General features: G+C 38.5%; 1 long non-coding RNA gene across 1 annotated transcript in view; it reads left to right on the forward strand.

The window, feature by feature from the left end:
* LOC148222829 (uncharacterized) overlaps positions 1–26,103 on the forward strand; it is an 80,545-nt gene that overhangs the window by 39,118 nt on the left and 15,324 nt on the right. The window contains exon 2 of the long non-coding RNA XR_015805421.1: positions 14,849–14,998. This is a non-coding gene — a long non-coding RNA (uncharacterized LOC148222829). The remainder of the gene's footprint in view (positions 1–14,848; positions 14,999–26,103) is intronic.

Consider the following 26,103-nt stretch of genomic DNA (forward strand, 5'->3'; position numbering starts at 1 on the left):
TCACCTGCCATTGAGTACATGTCTGTCATCACCTCTGTTGTCTTAGCCCTGGCTGAGGCATTGTGGTCTCCCTCATCATATTGCAGACAGAATTTGTTTCCCACCTTTTAACTTTCCTCTTACACCTTCTAGCTGAAGTACATGGCAAAGTGGAGATACACAAGAGAATTCAAGCAGCAAATATCACATTTTTATGCAGATATGCAAAGATATTATCTTTCTGTTCTCTGTTCCTTTCCTAATAATTTCTAATATGGCTTTTTGACTGCTACAGAAATTTTGGAACAGTCTTGAAATTTTGACAATTCAGTATTTGACAAGTAAAGGAATATTCCCAGTAAGCACATTCACATCTCTATTCATTCTATTTTTAGACTGATTAGGAAATTTTTGTTTCACAGGCTTGAGCACAGATCCCTGAAAAAGCTCATGTGAAAACAACCTGTAAATTGTGCTTCATCCTCGAAACCAGAGGCAGCTCTTGTTTGTTCAGCTCTGTCATGTACCTCTTAAAAAGGTGGCTTATAAATCAGATTTGCAACATTAGCAGAATTTGGAGGAGGCAAATGTGTTTAAATTGGACTGGGATGCCAGGTGTGAACTATTACCCGAGGTACGAGGACAGGACCCTGCAGCAGGAGGATGCTTGGGGGGTGACTTTGCACACTGAAAGATGCTGCAGGCACAGGATTTGTGCTCTGGAAATGTGGCAAGAAGTCTCTCAGCTGAAGTCCATTGTTTGGTTTGGGAAGAGATTAAATTCATGACTTGGTCTCATGATCTGAAGAGTGACCAGTTGTGCAGATGCTGTTGATGTTGGTTCAGCCTGTTAGTTGGGGAATTCATTGTGTGAAAATATGCTGCAAAGATATGCTTCTTTGAATTCCCCTATCCTGACTTATGGCTCTAATTAATTTTAATAGTTTATTATCGATCTCAATTCTTCATTAAAATCTGTAATGAAAATGCTCAAAAGGGATTCTGAAAGATTTGGAGTTGAAATAATGTTTTCACTACATGTTTGCTAGGCTCTTCCCAAAAAATCCAAGGAAAAAAATTATTTATTTATTTTTAATTGGGGTGGGGAAGGAGTGGAAGTATGAGAACTATAGTTTATCTAGTGAACAGTATTGCTTCTCAGTTCTTTCCCTGACAGATCAGGCTTTGAAAAATAGTGAAACTATTTTGAGATTTTAATAAACAATCCAGGAAATTGAAAGTTTTCATTTTGACAGTTTCAAGATGAAGTGTTTTAACTTTAATATCAAAAATAATTTTTCATCTTTAAGCATCTTTTTAAAAGAGGCAGAAAGCAATTTCATGTGGAGATGACTGATCTTGATTATGGGTGATGTCATGTCCTGTTGGATTAACAGTGCAGGGAAAGTAGCTTGGCTGCTGCTGAAGATACATTTGCTCTGTAAAAAGTAAAAATTCTCTGGTTTGGGGTTGTAATGGAATGTGTTTCATAATTGTCTAAGGGTAGTAAGGAAACAAAAGGAAAAGGTTTAGATGGAGTTTAAGAGTGTCTGGATTATCTGTTCTGCTGACCACAGGAGTGGAGCACCTTCCCCAGCAGGAAGGAGGAGAATACTTGCCCCTCTCTGCTGGTCAGTAGACCTCAGCCCCAGATTAGAGTAAATCTTACTGATGATGGTTTTTATATATGAGACCTGAAGCTGAGTGACACATAATATGCCTATCAATTTTTATCCATCTCTAGGTAATAATGTTTTGAGTTTTCTTTCCAAAAAACCCCATTTTTGTAATGAATTGTGAACCATGGGTAGTAGTGGATGTAGAACCAGCTACAAGAGCAATTCCCTATATGAATATCAAGTGAAATAGAAAATAGATAGGAAATACATATTTACCCTTTAGTGGTAAAATGCGCTATGCACTGAAGTGAGGTTTTTTACTAGGCCAGTATTTTGAATTGGGAAGTGATTATCTTTTATTAAAATGGCAACAATAGATCAAAGATCAAAAAGCTAATGCCACACTGAATTATCACCTTACAACCCTATAAATTTCAAATGTATTATTAGGGCAGAAAACATAAGCATGTTTAATATTTTTTCATTTGATGATAAGGAATAAAATTAGTTTAGAAAGAATTTTCTCTTAAACATGAAGTATGTGATCAGGCTACTCCTGGAATAGTTAAAATGAAGTGCATGGGATATGGTAAAGATGAGATAATAAATTGTGTGAATTATTCTTTTAGTTTATTTTTATTAGTGATAAAACTTAATTTCTTTTGCAAGCCTATATTTACAGGTTTTTTTTTGCTACTGTTACCTTGCTTGTAGTAAATTTTGCACTGTGCTGTATAAAGCAAGTAGCACCATAGCCAGTGATCAGGCTTGCAGTAAAAATAAAATACTGTAGCTTTTCACAGGACTGTGGTCACCTGGGGCTACCCCTGTATATGTTCGGGCTGGGCTCAGCCAAGCTCTCAGAGTCTCCAGGAAAAACAGGTGGCTCCAAATCCTCGTTATTCAGCATGCTGAGCAGCAACCTCTGAATTGCCCAGGCTGGATGAAAGGGGCTCCTGCCATGGCTGGGACCTGCCTTGTCCTCAGCTGAGCATCCCCCTGTGCCCCTGCATTGGCATCACTCTGCTGCTGCTGCTCAGGAAGCCACCTGGCCTCTGCTCCTGCCTGGGCTGCTTCTTACCAGCTAAGCTGAGCTTAACAGCAGGGGATGGTGCCAGTGCTCCACAGCAAAGTTTTGCCTGCAGTGGGACTTGATCAAGGTTAGTTGTCTGCCTGCCACTGGAGCAGTGGCCTTGTTAAGTGGAGGGAGTGCATTGTTACAGTTCTTTGCTTTTAGCTGTGGCTCCCCTTTCCCCTTTTTCCTCTTTTCTTTTTTTCCCCCTTTCCCTCCATTTCTGTGAGCAGTCAAAACCAGTATTACATCCTATGATTAACTAGGTGTGTGGAAATATATTTTACAGTTGTGTGTATCTGCTTGAAAACATCTCTCTTCTACTTTCTCTGCAGTTAAACTAGAAAAGTTTCTTAATGTATGTGAAGCGTGAGTCCAGATGAGTTAAACAGATTTTATTTTATTTTTGATTCTATTCACTGTGTGATCAATCCCGTGTTTAAGGTGCTTGTGCAGTATCTTAGTTTTCCTCAAGGATTATGTAACATTCATCTCTTCCCAAGCACGGTGTTGGAGGATATGCTATTTCCTATAAAATGTGTTTGGTTTAATCCAGGTGGTCTTAAAGCCCCTGAGGTTGGTGCTAGGTTGCACCACCCAGAGAAGAAAAGGCGGCAAGAAGAAAAATACGAGCCAAAGTATTTTTGTGGGATAGTTATTCTCAAACTGACAGCTCGCTGGCAAGTCCTGGGATATGTTTCAGCATCAAGCCAGCTGGGCAAAACTTGTTCCTGCATGGTTCCACTCACTCCCTTGCCCCTCTCCAATGCCTTAGAATGGGCCCTGCCCAAGTTCTGCACTCCCTGTGTGCCTCCAGCTCCTGACACAGCTGGGAGCCAGGGGTTCAGTGCTGCCCTGGGGAACTGAACCCGTGTTCTGCAAATGTGCAAGGCCTTGGATGCTTCTCCTCTTCTCTCTCTTCTCTCTTTCCTTTCTGCACATGACATGCTCTCATGTGGGAGATGCTGGGGAGGTTTGAAGGGTCTAGCTGCTGTTTTCGTGGAGATACATGGGTTTGTTAAAACTTTTCAGCATTGCTTGGATATCCCTGTGTAACCTTTGAAAGTTTTGAACTTACTGCTGGCCTTTGTATTTTGATGCCAACATGCTTGTTATGTGGATGCCCTAAACTTTCTGTCGATAATAAGACAATTAATTCTTTTGATATTTTGTTTTTTACAAGACTATTATGACTTGAACTGCTTTTCTCATGACTCATGAGAGTGGCAATTGGTAACCCACTAATATTTCTGCCCACAAGGGTTTGTAATTTTAGAAGTAATCACTTCGTGGCTGATGTAAATTTTGTAATGAGAAATACTAGATTTATGACTGCAGGATTTCTCACAGACTGTTTTATTGCTTAGAGGAATTGCTTTCTCTGTTGGGAAAATCCATCATTATATGTCTGCCTCAAATGTTTTGTGGGTGGTTTATGCTTTGAGAATGCTAATGCAATCATTGAAACAATAATGATGATTTGAGATAGTATAATTGTTCTCCTTTCCTTCACTCCAGACATGGAATGAGCTGCAAGTGAAGCTAGGTGTGGGTTTGTAAGGGGACTGTATAGCCAGGATGTGAGTAATTGCAATATCTGGTTGTTGGGTTCTTGCCTCACCTCTTATGTTCATTGCACTTTCCTGGAGTAGGTGACTGATTTCTGTACATAGCAGCTGAGAAGGGCTCTTTGGAGGAGTGCAGGATTAGTCACTGTGATGATTACAATTGATTTTGAGGAAGGTCTTTGCTGATGTCTTTTTGCATGGAGCCTCTCTAGGTAAAAGAACTGCCTGCCTGGGGACTGATACCCTCAGGGAAAATGTCAGGGAGAGTAACTCTGCAGTTCCTAATAAACTCAGGCCTCAAAGATGTGAGTTTCCCAGACCTGCTGGAATTGAAAAGTTTCTGGCCATGTCTGCTGGATGAGGAAATTTTGGGACCTCCTAAGTTTTTGTGATGAAAATCTTATCATTCCCAGGGTTAGTTTGGTGTAGGTTGTGAGGATTAAAGTTCTGTTTTGAAATAGACAATATGGGTACCTAAGACTGTGGTGGGTCTGTGGCCAAGGTTTGCAGTAGGAAGTCTCCAGGGATGGTTGGAGCAGCTCTGGACAGTGGCTCTGCTGAGTGGTGCTGGGCAGTGGGCACTGCCTGGGGCTCTGCAGCTCCTCAGGCTCTTCTGAGCACTGCTGGGGCAGCCTGGCTCAGGGGAGCTTGGCTTTCCAGCTCCTTCTCTTCCTCCCATGGAATGCTGAACTAGTGCAGCCTGGGAGCACCAGGCAACTGTGTGAACATGACTCTTTCTGCAGCTAAGGAAGGAGATGCTGTCACCTACACTTTTGTTTTCTGTTTGCTCATCCATTGTGAGTGGAGTATGTGTGTGCTTTTTATTTAAGTCAAGGTAACTTCTAAGCTTTCTATTCTAATTTAGTACCATTTTGCCAGCTCTATGCCAATAGCACATCTCAGGAGAGAAACTGCTTCAGTCAGCAAGGTCTTTCCTTCATGGGACTGTGTCTATAGAAAGAAACAGAAAAGAGAATGATCTTAGAAACATTATGCTTTGAAGCACCCCTGTGTAACCTCTAGTGCCTTAGTTTCTCAAATATATTTTCCTAACTCTACTCTAGTGATGCTAAAGGCATCTATTTCCTGTGGACAGCAGGGTAGAGGAGAAGGTTGGAACCTATCTTTGAGTCTGTCTGTGAGCCCATTCCCTTTGCATCCTGCTATATCTCATTTTGCCCCAATGCCTGCTTTTAAGGACCCAGCCGAAGCCCTTGTGTCACTCCACTGCTTCTGTGAAGCTGCATTGTTGTGTGGATTAGCATTTCTTTTCATTTTCTACTTTCTGTGTGCTATAGGTGTATTCTGGGTGGAAACATATGCTACTGGAGAATCACCTGTGATGTATTGGAGTTTCAAATCTTTGTCTGATTTAGCATATTTTTGCTTTTTAATGTAATTCATTTCTGCACTGCTGATCTTATTCTGTATTGAAACTGCACATTTGTGCATGATTCAAGTTCGTTTCTGGAAACCAGTTTCAATAACTTTCATTTATTTAAACTATTAAAATAGTTTAAAGTACAGAGAACAGTACCACTCTCGCTTCCTATTTAAATTGCTGCTCTAACTGTTGAAATAGCCTTGAAATAAAGTATCTTGGGTTCTGCTTGACCTGATTCAATGTAACACTTAAAAAGTAGAATTACTGAAAAGATAGTCAGATGCATTCCCTATTTGGCTCAGGCTATTGAAATGGGAAGGGTATGAGTTTGCCACAGCTATTAATATGATATTAATCCAGGGTATATTATATATTGCTTTAAAGTCTTATCGGGAGGACTGGGTATCCTTTTGTAATGTGCTCTTTTGCTTTTTCTATACACTGATATTTTGGAGATGAGCCATTGCTCAATATGTGAAGTCTAAATGGGTCTTCTTATATGATCAAGTATGATGTTATTGAATGCCTTACAAAGAGGCTGTGTCCTCTGCACATTAAGATTGAGTCTGGTGCTTATTACAAAATCCTAGACTTTTCAGATGCTAAATACATGCTCTATCTTGCAAGCTAAAAATGGTAGACTCCTGACAGTTTTGGGCTGTTGAGGCTAAATGACTCTCTTATGTCCATCTTTCTCTCTTTTGTCCTTCTGGTTTCTGTGTCAGGCCCTAGTTCTTAGCAGTATTAAATATCTCTGTGGATCCAGATGGCCAGAAAGTAGCAATGCCATTACAGTCTCTATTTGCTGAATCAAGCCTCTCGTTATTTTGACTTTTCCTATAGAATATCACTGTAAAAATATTAGTTTTTGACATAGTTATAGCTTGTTTTGTGTATTTGATTTTCTGTAGAAGCTCTCATTGATTATTTGTAGGCTGTTAAGATGTGTACTATAGCTTCACACTGCTTAAGTTTGCTTCTACCTTTCTTATATGTAGGTGGGTTTTCAGATGCACCAAGGAAAGTTTTAAAATCATCTATATGTATAATTGTGTCTGTGATATCTCCTTTGTTCCATGTAAGTAAATAGTTCAAGAATTTCTTGGTTCATTTCTCCTCTTCTGATGAGAATCTCGTAACAAAATTGCCTGAAAACCAAAAAATTAAACTCTTTTCTGCTTTTATGGATAGTCTGTCTCTTTCTGTCCTCTAATTTTTTTATTAATTTATTTTCAAAAGAAGTTATCCTGCCCCTGGTTTATCAATTTGTTGGCAATGTGTTGATAAGAACTTTATTTTCATGGCCTAGTCTCTTTGAGATAATTAAAAATTAAAAGTTCCACTCCTGTTTTCCTGCACTCAGTTCATTCAGTTCAGCACATTGGCAGCAGAGGCACAGTCTAGTCCTTCACCCTGTCCAGTGTTCAGCTTCCCAGGTATCAACATTAATAATAATCAGAGAGCTCACACATAGAGGGGGGGAGGTATTGATTGTCATTAAAATGTTGGATTCTGTCTTAGGGAGTCTAGTTTTGCTCCTTACTGTCACAGCACCTAATTGAATTTGGATGGATAAAACTATTTCCAGGCATTAATCTGATGCATGATGTTGTACCAGAGCCCTTACTTGTTTAAACATATAAACCCTTTGACATAGGGGACACTAAAAAAGTTAGTGGGATGACAAGAAAAATTATCTCATTCTGGAAGGAATGCAGATACCGTTTAAAAAAAGAAGAAAGAAAGAAAAAAGAGAAGGAAAAAGCTAATAAACATGGACAGTGGAACTGTTAATAAAAGATTCATAAAAGAGGTCATAAAAAGCAAACCTCATTTGATTAAAAAAAAATAAATTAAAGTATGGAAAGTGAGATGTATGCAGATTAGATTGTTCCTGAAAGAGGTTATTAAACATAAGTGTCACTTGGTTTTATTTGGTTAGGTTATTCACAAAATTGACTGCATAGCTATCTTTGTGAACTTGCTGAAAAAGCATGACCACTCCTTAAGCCTTTCCCTAGGCTGCTCCTTTTCCATAAGTTTTGTGTTTTCTGCACATGTGGGGGAAAAATATTATTTTGATCCACATCTTAATTCATGCACCAATTCCAGAATAAAGATGAAAAACTTAATTGAACCTGAATAGGAAAAGAAGAGTTCTGTTGTAATGCAAGAAAACTTGGTGGAACTATTAGCATAAATGATGTGTAGAGATGTAGTTGAATACAAAAATAAGTAAATTAATAATATATATCTTTCAGGTTTGGGTTGTAGCTTTTTCTGGGAATTGCTAATTATGTTGCAGTGATTGTTAACAATGCAAGTTTATTATTGGTACATTAGTACATGTTTATTTGTATCCATACAAGTAGGAAATGGGTACAGAGTTGTCAGAATTGACAAACACAAAATTGAAGCTGTGTTGTGAAATGAAATAAGGCTTGAATTCAGCCTACAAGTTAAATTGAAAAAGTAGTCAGCAAAAACATGGACTTATTTAATGGATAGACTGGACTTTATGTTGACACAGAGTCTTTTTTCAAATTGACTTTAAGAACACTGCAAAACCTTCTTTCTTTGTGCAAAAGGTGTGAATAAATATGCATCCAACAGTAAACCAAATTTAAAATATGTTAGGAAAAAAAAGTAGTCAGATTTTTAATGACCCCAGCTGCACTTATTTGTTGAAGACCTTCTCCCTGCTATGGTCTTTGCATCCCTTGTTAGCACATGCAGATTCCAGCTTTTCCTTGTAGGGGACAGCAGCTAAGGCCACTCCATTGCACTTAGCATATTTCCTTTTTTAAAATATTAGAAGTAAAAGGTGAGCAGAAATCATTACAGTATTAAATCTGCATGTGCTATTTCGAAACTGCTGGAAAATTAAAAAAAAACCCCAAACCAACACGAACACAAGAAAACAACCCAACCCACTAGCAAACAAATGTTTGGTGACTCCTTTGCTCTGTGTCTCCAAGGAGGGGATTTCAGCCACCAGTGGTGCTGTGAGGGCTGCAGAGCAGACCTGGGGAATGAAAATCAGATCTTTTCATCTAAGCCAGCTTGTCCTTTCTTCTGCTGAAATGGACCTGCATATACCTCGTAGTTAGGATACTTTTAGTAATTGTTACAGGTACAATATTCATTTATTTTCCAACTAACCACCTCTTTGCTAGTACTCACTTGGGCAAGGTGGATTCTCTTTTCTTTGTTAATTACTGTAGGTGGCCAGTGAGAGGGCAGGACCATGTGGAGGTGGTGACAAGCAGAGGAAAGTTGTGGAGCATGAATTCACAAGTTTGGCCTGAAGGAGATTTGTTTCTTGAAACACAGCTGACAATGTTTCTTGTCCCTTTTCCAGTCTGGACATCTTTGTCTCCTTTGCCACACTCTCTACAGTCATCAGGAGGAGGCTGGACAGCAGAGATCTTTAACATCACAGGCATATTTCTTAAAGGCAGCAGTTGAAATGATCTGACACTGAATATGTTTAAGGCTAAATTGTGCATATTTATCCTTAGCTGAAAAGGATCATTAGATTATGCCTATGCTCATATGAAATCGATAGTAACATGTGCAATGAGCCTGTCCTCTCTTTTATGGCATTACAGACCCAAGTATTTTACACATAAATAGGGCAAGATATGAAACAGAGTGCATACTACTTTGAGCTGGGAGACATGGACCATAAATCAGGATATGTGTGCATAATTACAAGGTATCAGAACAAGTCCCGAGGGTATTTTTAGCACTGTAAAATGTTGGATAGACTTGCTTTCCTACAGAACATTATCCTTCTCATTTCTTCACTCCTAGGTACCAGATAGTTTTGTTGGCCAGGTTACTTGAAATGGTAGCAGTGTGATAAATGGCAACTGTGAGAGTATATTGTGTTTAATTGCACAATCAGAGTTTAAAACTTCTGATTAAATTGTGCAAGAGGCTCTGAACTAATTTTCTGAAAATGTCTCCAGGGTTAAACACTTTCATAGATAACATTTGGATGTGAAAATCAGAGGCCTGATTTTTTTCTGCTGATGTGCAATATTTTGGGAAGATAGAATCACAGAATCATCAGGATGGAGAAGTCCTCCAAGATCTGACCATTAGCCAACACTGCCCAGGCCACCACTAATCCAGATGTGCTATATCTGCACATCTTTTAAATCCCTCCAGGGATGATGACACAAGCACTTCCTTGGGCAGCCTGTTCCAGTGCTTGGCAACCCTTTCAGTGAAGAATTTTTTCCTAAATCCAATCTGAACCTCACCTGGTGCAAGTTGAGGTATTTCCTCTCATGCCACTGCTTCTTACCCAGACTGGCCCCCACCCTGCTGCAGTCTGTTTTCAGGCAGTTTCAGACAGTGATGAGGTTTCCCTCAGCCTCTTCTTCTCCAGACTAAGCAGCCTCAGCCCTCCCAGCTGTAAATCCTTGGCTGCCACTTCAGGATCTTCTTGAAAGCCAACAGTGAATACCTGGTGCTCAGAATCTCTGGGTGACACGGGCTATATCACATGAGTAATATTTTGGGCAAAATTCTCATTTTGCATGTAAAACTCAAAATTCTCATTTTGATAATGTAAAACTACAGCAACAAAAACAAAAAATGAGGGTGGAGTGAGATGAATAGAAATGTCCCATCTGCTTGTATTGTCCACTTGAGCTGCCATTTTCTGAGTTGACTGGAGGGAGGAGGGTGGAAAACAAACCACCACTAAAATGAAGAAGTGTAAGAAGCATCTCAGTGGTAAGAAAAGCTGTGTTTTTTCTTTTTCATATAATGGAAACTTCTGAGCAGCCTGAGAGTGTGTATTCCCCACTGCAGCAGAGGTCACACTTAGGAGTTCAGTTAGAACTTTTATGTGATTATTGCTCCTAAAAGCAGATTTTAACCCTGCAGTTTAGTCAGCATTGATGCTTAGATCCAAACAGAAGGGATTGTTTATATTTTTGTTCTGCATAACCCGGCACTAAATCTCTAACTTGGCTCCCAAAGTAATGAATCCAGATTCAGTTCTCCCTGGTTGTTTGGCTGTGTATTTTATGTGCTGTGCCATCCCCTGTACTGTCCTACATTTGCACAAAGCCAAAGCTGGATTCTTCCAAGGCCCTAGAAAGCAGGGATCCCATGTAATTTCATAAGGGATTAACAAGATTCAATGAGCTGTCCTGTGTTCATTCCTGTCTCAGTGTGAAAAGAAGCACCTTGGGTTGCAGGATTCTTCCAAATGGGTGCAGCAGGTGCAGTGGTAAGAGGGGATGGAAGAACAGAGCTACCAGGCTGTTTTCTTTTTCCTTGGGGAAGATACAGAGAGACATGTGAGATCATAGGTAGGAGAGATCTTATCCATTTCATGGAAGAGGATCTGGATGAAAAAATTCTGTCATGCTTTTGCAATGAAACTCTCCACTGCTATTATAACACCTGAAATATTCTGCATGAGTTTCTGAATATGAACTACTTGTCATCCCTTCTTTAAATACTTATTTTTCTGAAAGTGAAGATAGAAATGTCTTTTAATGTATTTCTAAGATTCAAAAGGAAAGACCTCTGCACTGATTTAATTTTCTGAAAGCCCCTTATTGTGATATACTACTAGCTTTTGTGGAGCAACCAGCTGTCATTTAGCTTGATTTAGCTAATTTAGTCATATCAATTAATTGCATAATGAGCCACAGGCACACTTTCGGTATCTGAAAACTACTACCTTCATTTTGCCATTTACTGCAGGAGAAAATAGAATATAAAATTTCCCCAAATATTCTAAAAAAAAATGTATATTTTAATAAAATTAAATTGCCACAATGTTATTTGTCTTGCCTGTTCAATATTATCTTCAAATCACTTTTTACATTCTTCTTCTCTTACTTGTACTGCATAAGGATGTTGTCATGTCTTAAAATGGTGGGATCACTCAGGATGCCCGAGCATTTGCACCTGTTGCTTAAATTGTGTAGCTTGTACTAATAATTCTGTGGGTGGTATGTGGTAGATAATTTCAAACTAGATTGATAATAATTGATAAACCTAGTTTGCTGTCATTTCATTCCTTGATCTAATAGATAAAAGAAATCAAACTCATGATATTCTAGTTACTGCAGAGGTGGTTTTTTTTGGGTTTTTTTTTTGTGGCTTGGTAAGGTATTTGCAACATGGCTTAAAATATTTTGAGATTAAAGTTGCTACACCAACTAAAGGGTACGTTAAACAATACATGTTCTAAAAGCAGACCTTATCCAGCACTTAAAAATAAATGCGAAGAAAATACTTTGCAAATGTATTAAACATTCAACAGCCTTAAAAATATATTTTTAATAACCTTGCAAAATAGGCTTTTAGTTTAACTTCTATGCAGTGGTAATATTCTTCTTCAGATTTTCAACTGTACTGATAATAACATCAAAACACATTTAAAGTTCACCTTATGAAGCATTTGGGGAACTCTTTTATTACATCTGGTACTTGTTTTATTATTGGCTAGAATTATTACTATTTAATTTGTATACCTGCCTTTTCTTTATGATCCCACCTAGGGATCATAAAGGCAGTTCAGTCATACTAAGCTCTACTGATCTACAAGATAGAGCTTTCAGCAGCAGTCCAGGATCTCTGGATTTTTCACACTGTGGATGGGCTTCCAGGGTGACTGGAGTTCAAGTCCTTTGCATCTTAGAGATACCTTGTCTGTGAGCAGATGATGTCAAAATGTGTGAGTCATTTTAGATACTGCCATTAATTTCTCTGAGTCTGAAATATCACACTTCCTATGCAGAAGTGCTGGATCTGTAACTTTTGTGTTTGTCCTCATGACAGGTTTGTTTTTATTGTACAGTTCAAGTGTATGCCTAGAGCAAATAAACACACATCTAAAGCAGGTGAGGCTTTTTCCATATTGGCATTATTCTTATTGATTTCAAACCACATAAATCAGACGTGTTCTTATCGGGAAAAGCATAGCAGTGAGAAATGTTACATTAGCCCTAAGCTAGACCTTGAATATTACGGGTGAATCTTTTAAGGTTTTAATATGCATTAATATGCCTTTTCCAACAATTAGTTGAAACTCTAAGGGTGTAATTTGTGCTGGCCTGGAGCACATTCCTGAGGGCTCATTATCTTGTCAAGGCTTGTAAGATATGGACCCTGCAGGAGTGATGGTGTTACTCAGTGAGTTAATATGGAGTTAGATATTTTTTTTTTTTTTTTTTTTTGCATGGTGATAGGAGGGAAAGGCTACAGTAGATACAGATGAAGATGAAAATGCAAGACCCTGGTTTTAAATTTGTTTTGGAAAAATTGGATTTGTTGCTCTTCAGCTTTCCTTCTGAAAACTCTCTTGTGACTTTGTCAGCTGAAGTGTTTATTGACTGAGAAGTGCTTGCATTTTAGTGATGGATATAGTGATCCTGGTAAACACTTCGGGGCTTTTGTGATGCAATGTGCTGTGTAAGTGTTTGTGTTGTTTTATGATGGAGTGGGCAGAAGCTTATTTAAATAAAAAGTAGAATAAAACCCACACAGTTTCAGCAGCCATTAGTTTCATTAAAGCTAGTACAAAGATAAGAGTTAAATGATTTGTGGATATATACAAATGTCTTAAAGTATAAAAGCAACACAGAATCCAATGCCATTATTGCTGGGAGAAGTGCCAGCATTCTCATTATTTTAATGACTCCCAAACTGGGCCCTTAGTGACTGATGAGGTAAGCAATTTCAGATGGGAAATGTGATATACCCAGCACTGGAACGTGCTGAATGCCCTCAGTTGTTAGGGGCCATGGCTCTGCTGAGGATACTGTAAGAGGCAGCAGATAAATGGTAGGTTGAAGGTTACTTCTTTAGAAAGAAGACATTTTTTTGTAGGTTGCTGAATAAAATAGAACAATCTAGATGATAAAAATTGTATGTAATGACATTGCTCATGAAAAACATTCATCACTGAAGAAAGGTAGATACTAAGGAAAGCAATCCTTGGATTCATCCCAATATTAAAAAAAAACCAAACACCAAACAAAACCTTCAGTAACTGTTTCTGTTTATTGAAAAAGATAAGCATCTTATGAAGATATGGAGGTTGTTAATAATGAAGTGACTGCTGTGAGAGGCACTTAGCTCAGAAGGAGGTGGCCTTTGGTTCTCATGTGCCCCATATCCCCCTTCTGCATTGCTGGATGTGCTGGAGAGCTGTGTCCTCCCAAATCCATTGTTCCTGCTGGGGAGGCAGGGCTTGGCTGTCTCCTGCTGTGTAGGAAGGAGTTTGCAGAAGGAGCTTCCCCAAGAGGGAAGGATCCCAGCTGGGAACAGCCCTGGCTGCCGTGGGGCTGCCCGGGGATAAGCAAGACTTGTGAGTCAGGAGTACTGAACACTAAATCAGGGAGACCACAAATGCTGGAAGTGTTTCATGGTGAAAAAGGGACTTTTTCAGAACCTGGGCTCCTTTTTTATCACTCTGCACATATTTTCTGTATGCCGAGCAGGAGGCTGGGCAGCCCCGTGTCCCCATCCACCCCAGGCAGAGAGCCCCAGCCACCCGCTGGCAAGCCTGGGGACAAGGCATCCCTTGGCATCCCTTACAGCTGTGTGTACCTGCAGAGAAATGGATCCTATTGTACCAAATATGTTAAAAATTAAAGTGTTTTCAGGTTTTTAAAGTTGCCTATTGGGACTTCAGGCAACAAAAAATATTGCTTGGTCCAGAGCAGGGAAGTTGCACAGTGCCAGTCGTGTGATGATGAAATGTCTGCTTTGGAAGTTAAAATTACTGGAATGATGACCCAGCAATAGCACACAAACCCACAAATCTGGCAAATTTGAAGCAAACACAAAGAGCTTTTTTGCCTTTTTTGTTTTTTTTTCTTTTAAATGATAGAGCTTGCTGCAATGTGATACTTTGAAAGATAAAAATATAGCTAGTTTGCAAAGATAATTTCATAGAATGTTGGTCAACTGATGGCTATTAAAAAAAAAAAAAAAAAGCTGATAGGCAGCCCTATCTTAGGAAACTCATAAATCACTGGTTGCTCAAATTTCATGGAATAAATCAGAGGAAGGCTCATGCTCTGTGCCTCTCTTCTGGTCACTGCATTACTGATCAGCAGAGAAATGGGGCACAGTGGTGACCTCCCCCCAGAGCCAATGCTGTATTCCCACTCCTATGGCCAAGGGTTATTTGCAGGGTCAAATGCAGATGGGAGAAGTTATTATTGTCTCATTTCTGTTTCAGCTGGGAGCCTTGCAGTTGTAATCCAAGCCATTTGTGCCCTGGTGGTCCTGCCTGTTTGCAGGCACCCCAAATGTGGTCCTAGGCCAGAGAAGGGAAGAGCATCTCTCAGCTGAGCCACTGCACGGGGAGCTGTGGCCAGTGAAAATTCAGGTGAGCTCTCTACTGTATAAATATTCACTGCCCTCGAGTATAAGTTACTCTACACACATAGTAATGTCCATAATTAAAATGCTCCCTAGAAGTAAATAATTAAATGAGGATTACAGTTATGAGCCACAAAGTGGCACAGGTGACAGGCTTACTTTAAATAGGACAATTAAGCTGTAAATTAAAATTAAACCTCTCCATGTAAGTAGAATATTGTGTTAGATAATTATCTAAGAGTAATACGTTAGGTGTAATACTGTATCAATAAATTCCTGAGACCTTTAGAAAATGGATTTTCTACTTTTATTTTTTTGTATCTGTATTTTAAAAAAATCCTTAATTTAAATAAGAAAAAAAACCCCAAAGTGCATTTTCAATGTTTTTTGGCAAAATTGATCATTATACTGGAGAAGTTTGGTTTAAGTAGCATTTTTCCTTAAGTAAGTTGTTGTTGTGGGTTTTTTTGTTTGTTTGTGTGTTTTTTCCTCTGGTTTTTGTTTGTTTGGGGTTTTTTTGGTTTTTTGTTTGTTTGTTTGGTTTTTTTGTTTTTAAGCATAGTGCAGATATCGAGTCCTTTAGGAGTGTTTGCTGGAGAGGTGCTTCTATACCTGAGCAGAGCATGGCTAGAAAGAGAATGTATCATCAATGTCAGAAAGTACAGCTTGTCACTAACAGGATGGGCAATAATTAGTTCTAGTTATTAGTATATTTGTACAAGCTCAAAGATTATTTACTACCAAATTACTGAATTCACTATATTTCATGTTTTTAAAAAAAACAGTTCCTCTGCTGGGAACTGTTATTCTATTATCTGTTATTTTATTTTATTCTGTTTTAAAAGAATTAATGTATTCTCTAGGTACAGAGTGATCCTAGATCTTGACAAGGAGTTATGAACTGCACAAAATGTTCTCTAGGTAGTACAAACATATTTTTGCACTTATTTTTTTTCTAAGCAGGTCAGTGTTGTAGAAAATACTAGTAGTAAACAAAATATTTGGAAACAAACCCTGGTGTCCTAGTCCAAATTCAAAAAACCTTTTCTGAAAAAGTCCTGATTTTTGGGAAAAATAAAAGATTTATTTTCCAAGATAAAACAGTGTCTAAAATACACTGTAAAAATAAAAAGGAGATAGTAAGATTTTTCAAAATTACATCAGGCATTGAAGAGCTGCATTACCACTGGTAGTAACATCTAACTTATAAAACTGCTTTCATTTGAAATTGCTGGCATCTCTTTGTATTTGGACATGTGGATGTCAGTAGCATCTGAGACTGCAAAAAGACTGAGCTAGTCACCACTGAGATAACTGTTGGGTCTTTCACATTCAAACGTAGTTCAAGTCAGTGGAAATAAACTTTAATCTTAGACTGATTAAATATTGTTTAACTTGCATTCTCTGAAATACGTGTAAAACATAGAATATGTGAACTTCTGCATCTGGAATGAACCCTGTGCTTAAGTTTATGAGAATTATGGTTATGATTAATAGTGAATAGGACTTTAAAAATGTGTGAGTATAATTTAAAACACTCTATTAGTGAGAAAGGGGGAGTATTTCAATACAGAATTAACAAATATTACTCAAGGATATAAGACATTGCTTTACAAAAAGATACAATTTAAATAAGGCAGTTGAAAATAACACATTAAAATGTCTTTAAAGTTGTATATTCTTTGAATTTTGTCCATTAGCTTGACAGAAATATGTAAGAAGTTAATTTGTATGAGCTGTGGTACAGAAGTGACCGAGACCCTGTTAAGGGTGCTCTGGAATGGAGGGATCTTTGAAATAATGCAGAAAAGTGCATGAACCTCTAACATTCAGGGTCATTTCACAGTCCCTGGATTTGGATCAGCAGCTGGACTCATTCACCAAGCTCCTGTGGGCTCGGGACTGTGCTGACTGCCATAGAAGACAGTCCTATGGCTGATAATCTGGTCCTCTAACAGCAGCTCCTTAATAGCTGCCAGGAAAAGAAAAGTAATTTGAAATTTGGCAGTACTGAAGGAAACTGCTTCAAAAAGCTGCAAGTCTCTTCCTCACCAAATTCTTTTCAAAGAATCCCAGGCAGAGTACCTCAGCATATACAACATAAACTTGTGATCATTTCTGTGTATTTTAGAGGCAAGATCTTCCCTCCTATTTAGCATGGTTTCTAACAACATTTACCTGCCATTGTGCAATTGTCTCTCATCTAGATAAAGTGGGAGAGCTGCTAAAAAGAAGCAACAAAAGTGCTATATAAAGTACTTTGAGTACTTTGTTGTGTATTAGCAAAAGTGTATGTAAAAGAGTCCTGTAAAGCCTTTTAGGGCAAATCTGGTTCCTCCCCTGTACTCTGCAGAAGCACTGATAACTTCAAATGAAGCTTGGAGTGAGTCTGTACATTGGCAAATGACTTGAGCTGTCAGTGCCTTGGCTTTGATTGCATCCTCTGGCTGTTGTTCACAGTGGCTGCTTCTTGTTTTCGAAGTTCTCCCTACATCTTATTGTTTGAAATGAACTCTGGCTTTGAATACTGTAGCTTGATGTTGTTGTTGACTTTTTTTTTTTTTTTTTTATGGCATTCTTGCAAGGTTTTTTTGCCTTATTTTCTAGAGGGATGAGGTGAATATGGTGTCTCCAGGGCACTCAGTAACTGCTGTGTGCTGTTGGTGAATTTGAGACACATTTGATGGCATGAGCTGTGTGAGGTCCTTCCCACCTGTGCACCACCCATATATTCCCCTGTGTCCCTGGGGTACCCCCACGTGTCCTGCTGATGTTTTGTACTGGCAGAGCTACTCTTAGCACTCTCTTGATTATACTTTAATGTGGTTAGTTAGGATTTTTAAGTTATTTTTGTTTTTTCTCAAATATCAGCTGTCAACACACATAGGTCTCATGAAACAGGTGCAGTTCCTGAACTGATTTAAACGAAGAAGGAAGAGACATTTGGTAAATATTAATTGGGAGGCACTCAGAGTCAGGAGAACAGACAAAATGGAAAAAACTGTGAATTTGAAAGTGTCCAACAAATGGAGTTTTTGGGGGTTTTTTGTTGTTTGTTAGTTAGGCAATGTAGATATTTGATTCTGTGATTCTGGGGGGTGTGGCCTCTGACTCATTAATGGATAGGAGCATTTGTTAATCGATTGTGTGGCACCTCTCAGTCATTATCTTTTTCATCAGTGTTCTATTTTTGGACTCCTGGCTTCTAATATTTCAAAGAAATGAAAATGATAACACTGGAAATAAACATGGAGATTTTTTTGTCCAAGTAACATAGGTTGCACAAAGCTTACCTTGAAGCATTGAACATGAAGTGAATACAGGAGTCCCAGTCCATTTTAAATGCTATCTTGGTTTTATGACAACTATATTACGATTTTCTAATCTAAAGACCTACCTTACAAGAAATATTTATAGATAAAACTTCATGGATGGTGATAAAGTAAGGAAAATGTTCCTTTATTCTCTGATAATGCTGAAATCTAAAAAGTATATTATAACCTATATGAAAAATCAGGTACTAGCTGGTACATTTCTGCACATTATTCAGTGTGGTTTTTGTTTATTACTGACTGAAAGGGGAACTTTAACATTGGAAAGAAGAATTCATTGTGTTCAGACAGCAAGAAGGCTATGGATTGCATCAGCCTCTTTCCCCCTTGTGACTTTTCTTCGTTTGTGAACAAAATCCTCTGGTATTTGTGTGCTCGGAGTTTTACATGGAGCACTTGAGCACAATGTGCCTGCTTGGGGAAGTGGGAGGAATGGCACACTTTTAACAAGTGTCCTTGAGGCAGAGAACAACAGCAAGGCACATTGCCATGCATCATCCTTTATTTATGCACATGGAGTGCAAGGTAACCCACACTGGGCTCTGCTGTGGGAGAAGGCACAGCGGTGTCACAGAGCTCTGAAAGTTCAATAAAAGCAGTGAAGGACGTGCAGCTTCTCTGTATCTGCTCTGCATAATGGCAACTCCGGTTTTTACAGTGCTTGGACGCTTGGTCGTCCTGGGATTCAGTGAAGGACATGCAAAACCAGTGCATTTGCTGTGCATACTTCATGCTGATAGTCTGGAAATGGAGCAAGTCACAGAGAAATGTAGCTTTTGGGATCATTAAAAATCCATTTTCATTAAAAGCCATGTATTGCAGTGACATACTTACTTATACATTCATCCCCTGTCTGCCTATGTCTTACAGATAGAGTGAAAAAAGAGGCTTTTCATAACAATTTTAAAGCCTAAATGAAAGAAAAGCATTCTATTTACCTTGAATTGCTTACATGCTGCACTTGTTTGGCTTTTTTTTCACGCTGTGTTGAATGGCAACTACTCTGCATTCTTTCTTTACTTCCAGTTCCTTTTGTTCCATCCATCTATCATTTGTTTTTATCTATATCTTCCGCCTATCTATTTCCTCTTTGTGCTTAGAGTTGGTTGCAAATTATATTTGTGATGCAGGGAACTTACAGTCTGACTGCCTTGATATTATTTTATGCAACCATGACTACCGTAAAAATTGGCTTTACTGCCTGTTTTGTGTTATTGATTCAAGCCCATTTCAGAATTAACTTGTTTGGAATGATCTGGCAATGCTGTGTGCCCTAGGTTCTCTCAGGAAAAATTCATCTCTCATAACTAAATTCAATAAAATGTTCAAATATATCTAAACGCAGTTATATTTTGAATTTAGATGAAAACCTTATGGAGTCAATCAAATATACAAGGCATGTGCAAGTTTTAGTTCTAGACTTACAAGTACTGTATTGCAGAAAAAAAGTATTCAGAGACCAGCTTTTTCCTAGAGATCTGTCCCTTATGTAGGCTTTATGAAATTCCTAATCGCATCATTCATGTTTCTATCCCGAATTGGTTGGACATAATTTTGACATTTTGACTGTAGGACTGTATCTGTAATTTGAGATTATTGCCCAAATTCTTTTAGGGATTTAATGTTTCAGGTCTTAGTTTTACATTTGTCCTCACGGTGAGGTAGAAGTATTTGTGTGCTGATAGTCAGTGGAAAGTGATCTGCAAAAATAAATCTTCCCTCATTAATGGCTTGACTAGGCAAGTTTGAACTTTCTCTTACAAATGGAGAAAATTAGATGCTGGTATAAACAGGAAAATTGAGAACATGAATTTATTGCAATGTTAAAATAGTGTTAGAAATTGTTCACTGACATCAGATACTAGTCGTGACTCTCTTTAACTGACTCATAAAACCAGTTAAAAATCAAAACTCATCTGCAATCAGAGTTGTTTTCCAGGTACACAAAAATGAGAAGTAAACTTCTAATGACCTAATAATTTTAGCTTTTCTATTTCATTGCCATCAAGACTGCCTAGGTCAGAACTGCACCTCCTGAGTTGCAGATTTCAGGTTTGCTGCTGTCCTCGGCTGCTGACAGAAGCCCAGGAGCTACTGGTACCTGTGCAGCCCTGCCCAAGGTGTGCCAGAACAAACTGTTCTCTGGGAGCAGACTGGCTTTCTTTTGGCTGGTGGAAAAAAGCTTTGGCAGCTGCCCTTTGAAATGTTTTGGGAGTCCTGGAGTTTTTTCCCTGACTAGTGTATCTTAGTTTTTTACTTACCTTGTTCTTGTGTTTCAGAGTACAGAGCCTTTCTTGAGTGTTTATTTCAAATGTGTGGAGAGGAAAAAGCTACCCAGGTAGTAAACAACAGATGCAAGTGTATCCTGAGAGGAGTGCAGTATGGATAAAGAACTATTAAAATTCCTCCCACATTCTTGTTTCCGTCTACTTCTGAGATATATACGTGTGCCTTGTTAGCAATGATGTTATAATGCAAAAGCTAAAGTTTTCATATCAGAGGAAACATATATTGTTAAATGAGCTGAGAACATTCTCCCAAGGGTTAGCATTTCTCTTGTATGTGTGAAATCCTACTGAAACAAATGGCCCTATTATTTTAATTGGATCTTTTGGTATTAGAACATTTTTCTTTGTACTGTAGTAAAGAACCTCCTTTTTCTTTTTTTCCTGAAAATGGGAAATGAACAAACGCAGTCGATAGATTTAAACATTTATGACTTCAGCAGTAGATTATATCAATATAAATAGATGCAGATACATATATATGAATTAAATTCATATTTTATTATGCAGTCCTCCATTCTCTCTGAAAATCTAGAAACAGGGTTTGCATTTTTAAAATAAGTATGATTAAAATTTTGCCTTGTCCTTTTGATTGCTACCTTGTTTGCAATGCTAGTAATGACAGAGGCACTTTAAAATATCCAAACCAACCAAAAACTACAAGAAAAAAGTTACCATTTTTAAGCAAAATGTAGTAAAAATGTTGAAAAAGGATTGTATCTGTTTAATAAGTGAATTATTATTTGGGATCTGACACTCCTTACAGTCATGAATAGATTCAGTTCTTGAGCTACTCTGTGCTTTCTTTGCTTCTGTGAGTGATGGATTATGCAATACAATAGGTTAAACTTCTATAGACCACTCTAATTTGTTTTGTAGCCCAGAGAAGGAAGGGAGGAACTATGTTTATCATGTTGTGATCAAAAGCACAATACAGTAGAAATTTTCTGTGAACATAGCCTTGAAAACTAAATTGTTGTATGTTTTTTCCTCTCTTTTCTGCAGCTGTTCAATTACCAACTGTTACTGCTGGTCAGAAAACTAAATATCTATTCTCTAGAGTAGCTGCATTGTACTCCAATTTTTGAAGATTTGGTTTCTGTTATAATTGGACTGAAAAATTGATTTTTTTTAAAAAAGGAATTCTCCCACCCCTCCATCTGAATCCTAGTTGAACATGCTCATGTTCATTTGTTTAATATATCCATACAGTAAAAATATAAACCTGAAAACAAAATTATTTGCACGTATGGAGGCAAAACAATTTTTAATCATCCAGAAAAGATCAAGGAACAGCTTTTTAAGAGCAATATGAAAAAGTCATAGGGGTTAGTATTAATTAAATTTTCTTGTTTGCTTTTTACCACGTCTATGTGTATGTCCTTTACAACGACAAATAAGTTTTGAGGGGAAAAACACTTGTAGACTGACTAGTAACCAAAACACGGGTAAACTTCCCTTTTAGAAGTTGCCAATTATTGCTGGAGCCCTTCACTGAGGGGGATCCTGCAGGGCCATGTGTGGGAGCAGGAGTGCTCAGCTCAGTGCTGCCAGCTGTAATGGGGATGCCTTGGGCTGGAGCAGCCTCTCCCATGCGCAGCTTGCAGAGGGCTGCTGGCTCCAGCTGCTGTCTCACACGTGTGACAGAGATCCACTGGTCATCTGTTCATTACCTCAGAGAAGAAACTACAGCTGCAGTGACAAGCATGGAGTTGTCTCATTTTAGTGATTCTCCTGCAGTGGAAATGATGGATTTTATTTTTCATCCCTTCACACTGAATGATCTGTTATTTTGAGCAAATTACTGAGATAACTTGCTACTTACAAAGTAGGTCAGAGCTGCTCGAGTGTAAATTGCAGTAGCTTTTTGGGAATTAGTGCTGCTTTCCCCATCCTCCTCCCGGGCAGGCTGTGCCAGTGTGTGCCAGCTCCTGGTGGGTGTTGTTGTCCCAGGTGCTGCAGGGCACTGGGGGCACACAGCACCTGAGCCTTGGCACAGCCCCGGAGCAGACAGCATCTTGCAGCTGTTTCTGTGACAACACACGTGTTAGAAAATCAATATTTGCTCCACTTCCACAGTTGTCCTTATGCTAAGAATTAATTGATGGTAATGTTTTTCCCCCTCATGCTTGAGAGCATTTTAGAAATAACCTCATAGAGTTGATGGGCCCAAATAGCATTGGAGGCATTGTGGCTGGCTGTGCCCTGCCATGGATTTGGGCTGGGAGCAGGGGCTGCTGAAACCTCTCTGCTTTTGGGTAAAAGGCAGGCCAGGTCCTGTTGTGCTCTGAGAGCAGCAGTGTTGATGGGTCTGGGAGCAGTGAGCAGTATGGCTGGTGGGAGGGCAGGGCAGGAAGGGGCTGTGGGATGGGCACAGCTTTAGCTGGTCCTTTGCTGACATCCTCTGCCCATTCCCATCTCTCAGGTGTCCTCCAGACTCTTACTGCCACCCCAAGGAGCACAGCGACCCATGTCAGTCCTTAGAAGTTAAATCCCAAGTGTGGAAATGCAGTGTGGTAGTCCTGTAATTGTGAGTACAGTACTCTTGGCTATATGTACACAATTTTGGGCTATTGTGAAATAGATAATAATGGATAATTGTGTAAAATATGATTATTTCTTAATAGTACCTGCTCATTTCAGTTCTTAAAACTACAAATTCTGATTTTTAAAAAAACAGTTACATTAAAAATTCTTGGAATTCAATTAGTATTACAAACATTCAGATTGATAAATATTTTTGGAATGTATTTATTTAGTTTTTGTAATAGAAGAAAGTTTTCTTGTAGGAGGAAATTTTTGGCTGCTTGCTACTGGTTTTCTTTTTGAGGTGTAAGCTGGTGTGAATAACAACTTGTAGAAATCAGGCCAGAAGTTCTGCCATGGCAGCGTTAGCAACTGCAGGAACTACTGTCATACAGCATATTACTAGCTCAGCTGTAATTTCTTGTCTTGATCTATTCTGTTAGCAGGACACACTGATTTTGTCCAAAGCCAAAATGTGGTTTTTTTCTGCTCTGTTTGGATTGTTTTATGCTGTGCCTACCAATATGGCATCAGTGTGCCATAAACACCATGACTGTCATTTGTCACGATAAGTGAAATTGATGTTTGTCACCAATGTAAATCAGGGACCAAACACAATTACCAGCACGAGAACTTTTGACAGAGCAGTTGTTATTGCACCCCATCCAAAGCAGGGATTACTGAAGTATTTGAGTCCTTGTTTAATCATGGTTTATCTTTCAGCACTACCAAAAGTCTCTTGTCTGTTAATTCAGAGTGACACAGAACAAGAGCAGCTCTAGAATAAAACTTCAAGCCTAGGGGACCAGGAATAGTTGAACTGACTCTTGCTGCTGAATGGGCAGTGGTATCTTGAACTAGAGGTTCAAGGGAAGGAAAACATGGAGAAATAATTAGTGACAGTAGAAAATTAGGCCCATTTTAAAGAACTTGAGTTTTATACTCCATGTGTGTTTACATTGAACATATGATTTATGTAAAGATCAAAGTGAAAGGTTACTTTCTCCCTTTCTCCTCCCCCCCCCCCTTTTTTTTTTTAAACTTTTATAACTTGGAAGCACGTTTAATGCTGAGGAGTAACTGAGGAGTTCTTACTGCAGGACTTTTCACGGAAACACTGTAGATTTTGTAAAATACAGAGGAATTTGGCAGGAGGAGAATAGCTCTCTCTTTGGTGTCTCACTGTTCAAACTGTGCAAACGCTTTCTGAAGATGGTCTGAGGCATTCTTGTAATTCGATGTACACAATGAGCTGATTGAATACCTACCAGCTAAAGAAGGTAAATGAAAAGGGCACAGATCTGTTTGATAATTATTAATTTGCTTAATGTCACTGTTCTGCCTTTAAATTTGTTCCTGAAGAAATTTTCAATTACATTGTCATTGCTGCAAGGAGTAGGTTTAGGGAAGTATTTGAATTGATGAACTGCCTAACAGGCATTTTTTGCTCTTGTTTTTGCATATTATATGTTTTATAAAGGCTGAGCTGTAACTAACTTAACAACTGTGTTTGATCTGGGAGGCCTTTTTGTGTAAGTTTACAACAAGCCTGAAGAATGCTACACAATTAGACTGGTAGATCAATATGTTGATATAATATAGTGAAATGACACAAATGTTAATCTTGCTAGAACCCAAACATGGCTTTTTTAGCACCTAATGGCTCTATCAACAAAAAAGGTTTTTATTTAATAATTAGTCTGCTATTTGTATTGTTAATCTAACCACTAGAGAAAATCGGTGCCACATACCCAAGCTAGTAGTCATTGTTGAACATTGACTTCAATATCGAGGTAGTTGGAGGGTTTTGTGGCCTTTTTTAATATTTTTGTTTAAATTGTGAAGAAATGAATGGTTGTATCTTTTCAAGACTTATGAACATGAAGCTGGAGTCAAACTTGACTACTTGACTACAGTGGCAAATTTTGGAGAAAAAAGGGAGCTTTGCTCTTGCCTTAAAGGGGAGCAGGATGGAATTCTGAGCACAGCATTTCAACTAAGCTGAGCTGGTTGTGATTCTCAATAAGCTGCTGAGGAAAAATGGGATCTCTGCTCTTCCAGGCCTTCTCTGTACCCAGGGGCTGACCCAGCAGCAACTTTGTATATCCATGGGTGCAAAAAATTCTGCAGGTGATACACATGCAGCTGAGAGGGCTGTGAGCCTTGAGCAGGGCAGCTCTGCAGCAGAGCCTGGCTTGTTCAGGAATCCTCTCTGCTCCACCTGGGATGCCATGGTCTGTCAAAGCATAACTGCAGTGCAGGGGAGGTGGATTCACTTTTCTGTGAAAACAGATAAATGGTGTCCTTACTTGCTTATTTTTTCTTTTTCTTAGCAGAGCTGTGTGTTTAAGCTGTGTAGCCCATTTATTTTCCCTTACTGCAAGTACACACTAGAAAATTAATAGAGAGTAAAGTGGCAGCTCTTAGAGAAAGCAGAAACAAAGGTAACCCTTAAAAGCAAAACATTATTGGCAATGATATTTGAAATATGCATTAGATTAACTTATTTATAAATGTGTAAAGCAAATGTGAGTTTTGTGACTTCTTTTGGATCTACACTTTCGTTTGGTTTATTTTCCTTTTAACATAAAAAAAAAATAATAGGTACCTACTTTCAAATGGGAGCCTCTAGACAGTGATAGATTTAGAGGTGTCCAAGCTTACTCCAGAACATGGAATTTCTGTCCACTTTTGCTGATTCAGATTTCTGAATCTTCTACTTTAAATTTCCACTTAAAATCAAGCCCTCTGTGAAATAGTATTTTCATGCCCAGCATTTGTGCTTAAAAGCATATCCTAACCTATTGCAGATGTAATTAAGACAATATTTTCAGTTTAATGAGCCAGACATTCCCCCCCAAAGCAGAAGGATACTATCAACAGGTTTATATTTTATGATATGCATATGACTTATTTTTAACTTGAAAGAGCCTACTTTCCTGTATCTTATTCAGCAGCAATTTTATTCC

This window comes from Sturnus vulgaris, chromosome 9 (assembly GCF_052056855.1).
Source record: "Sturnus vulgaris isolate bStuVul1 chromosome 9, bStuVul1.hap1, whole genome shotgun sequence".
Lineage (NCBI taxonomy): Eukaryota > Metazoa > Chordata > Aves > Passeriformes > Sturnidae > Sturnus > Sturnus vulgaris.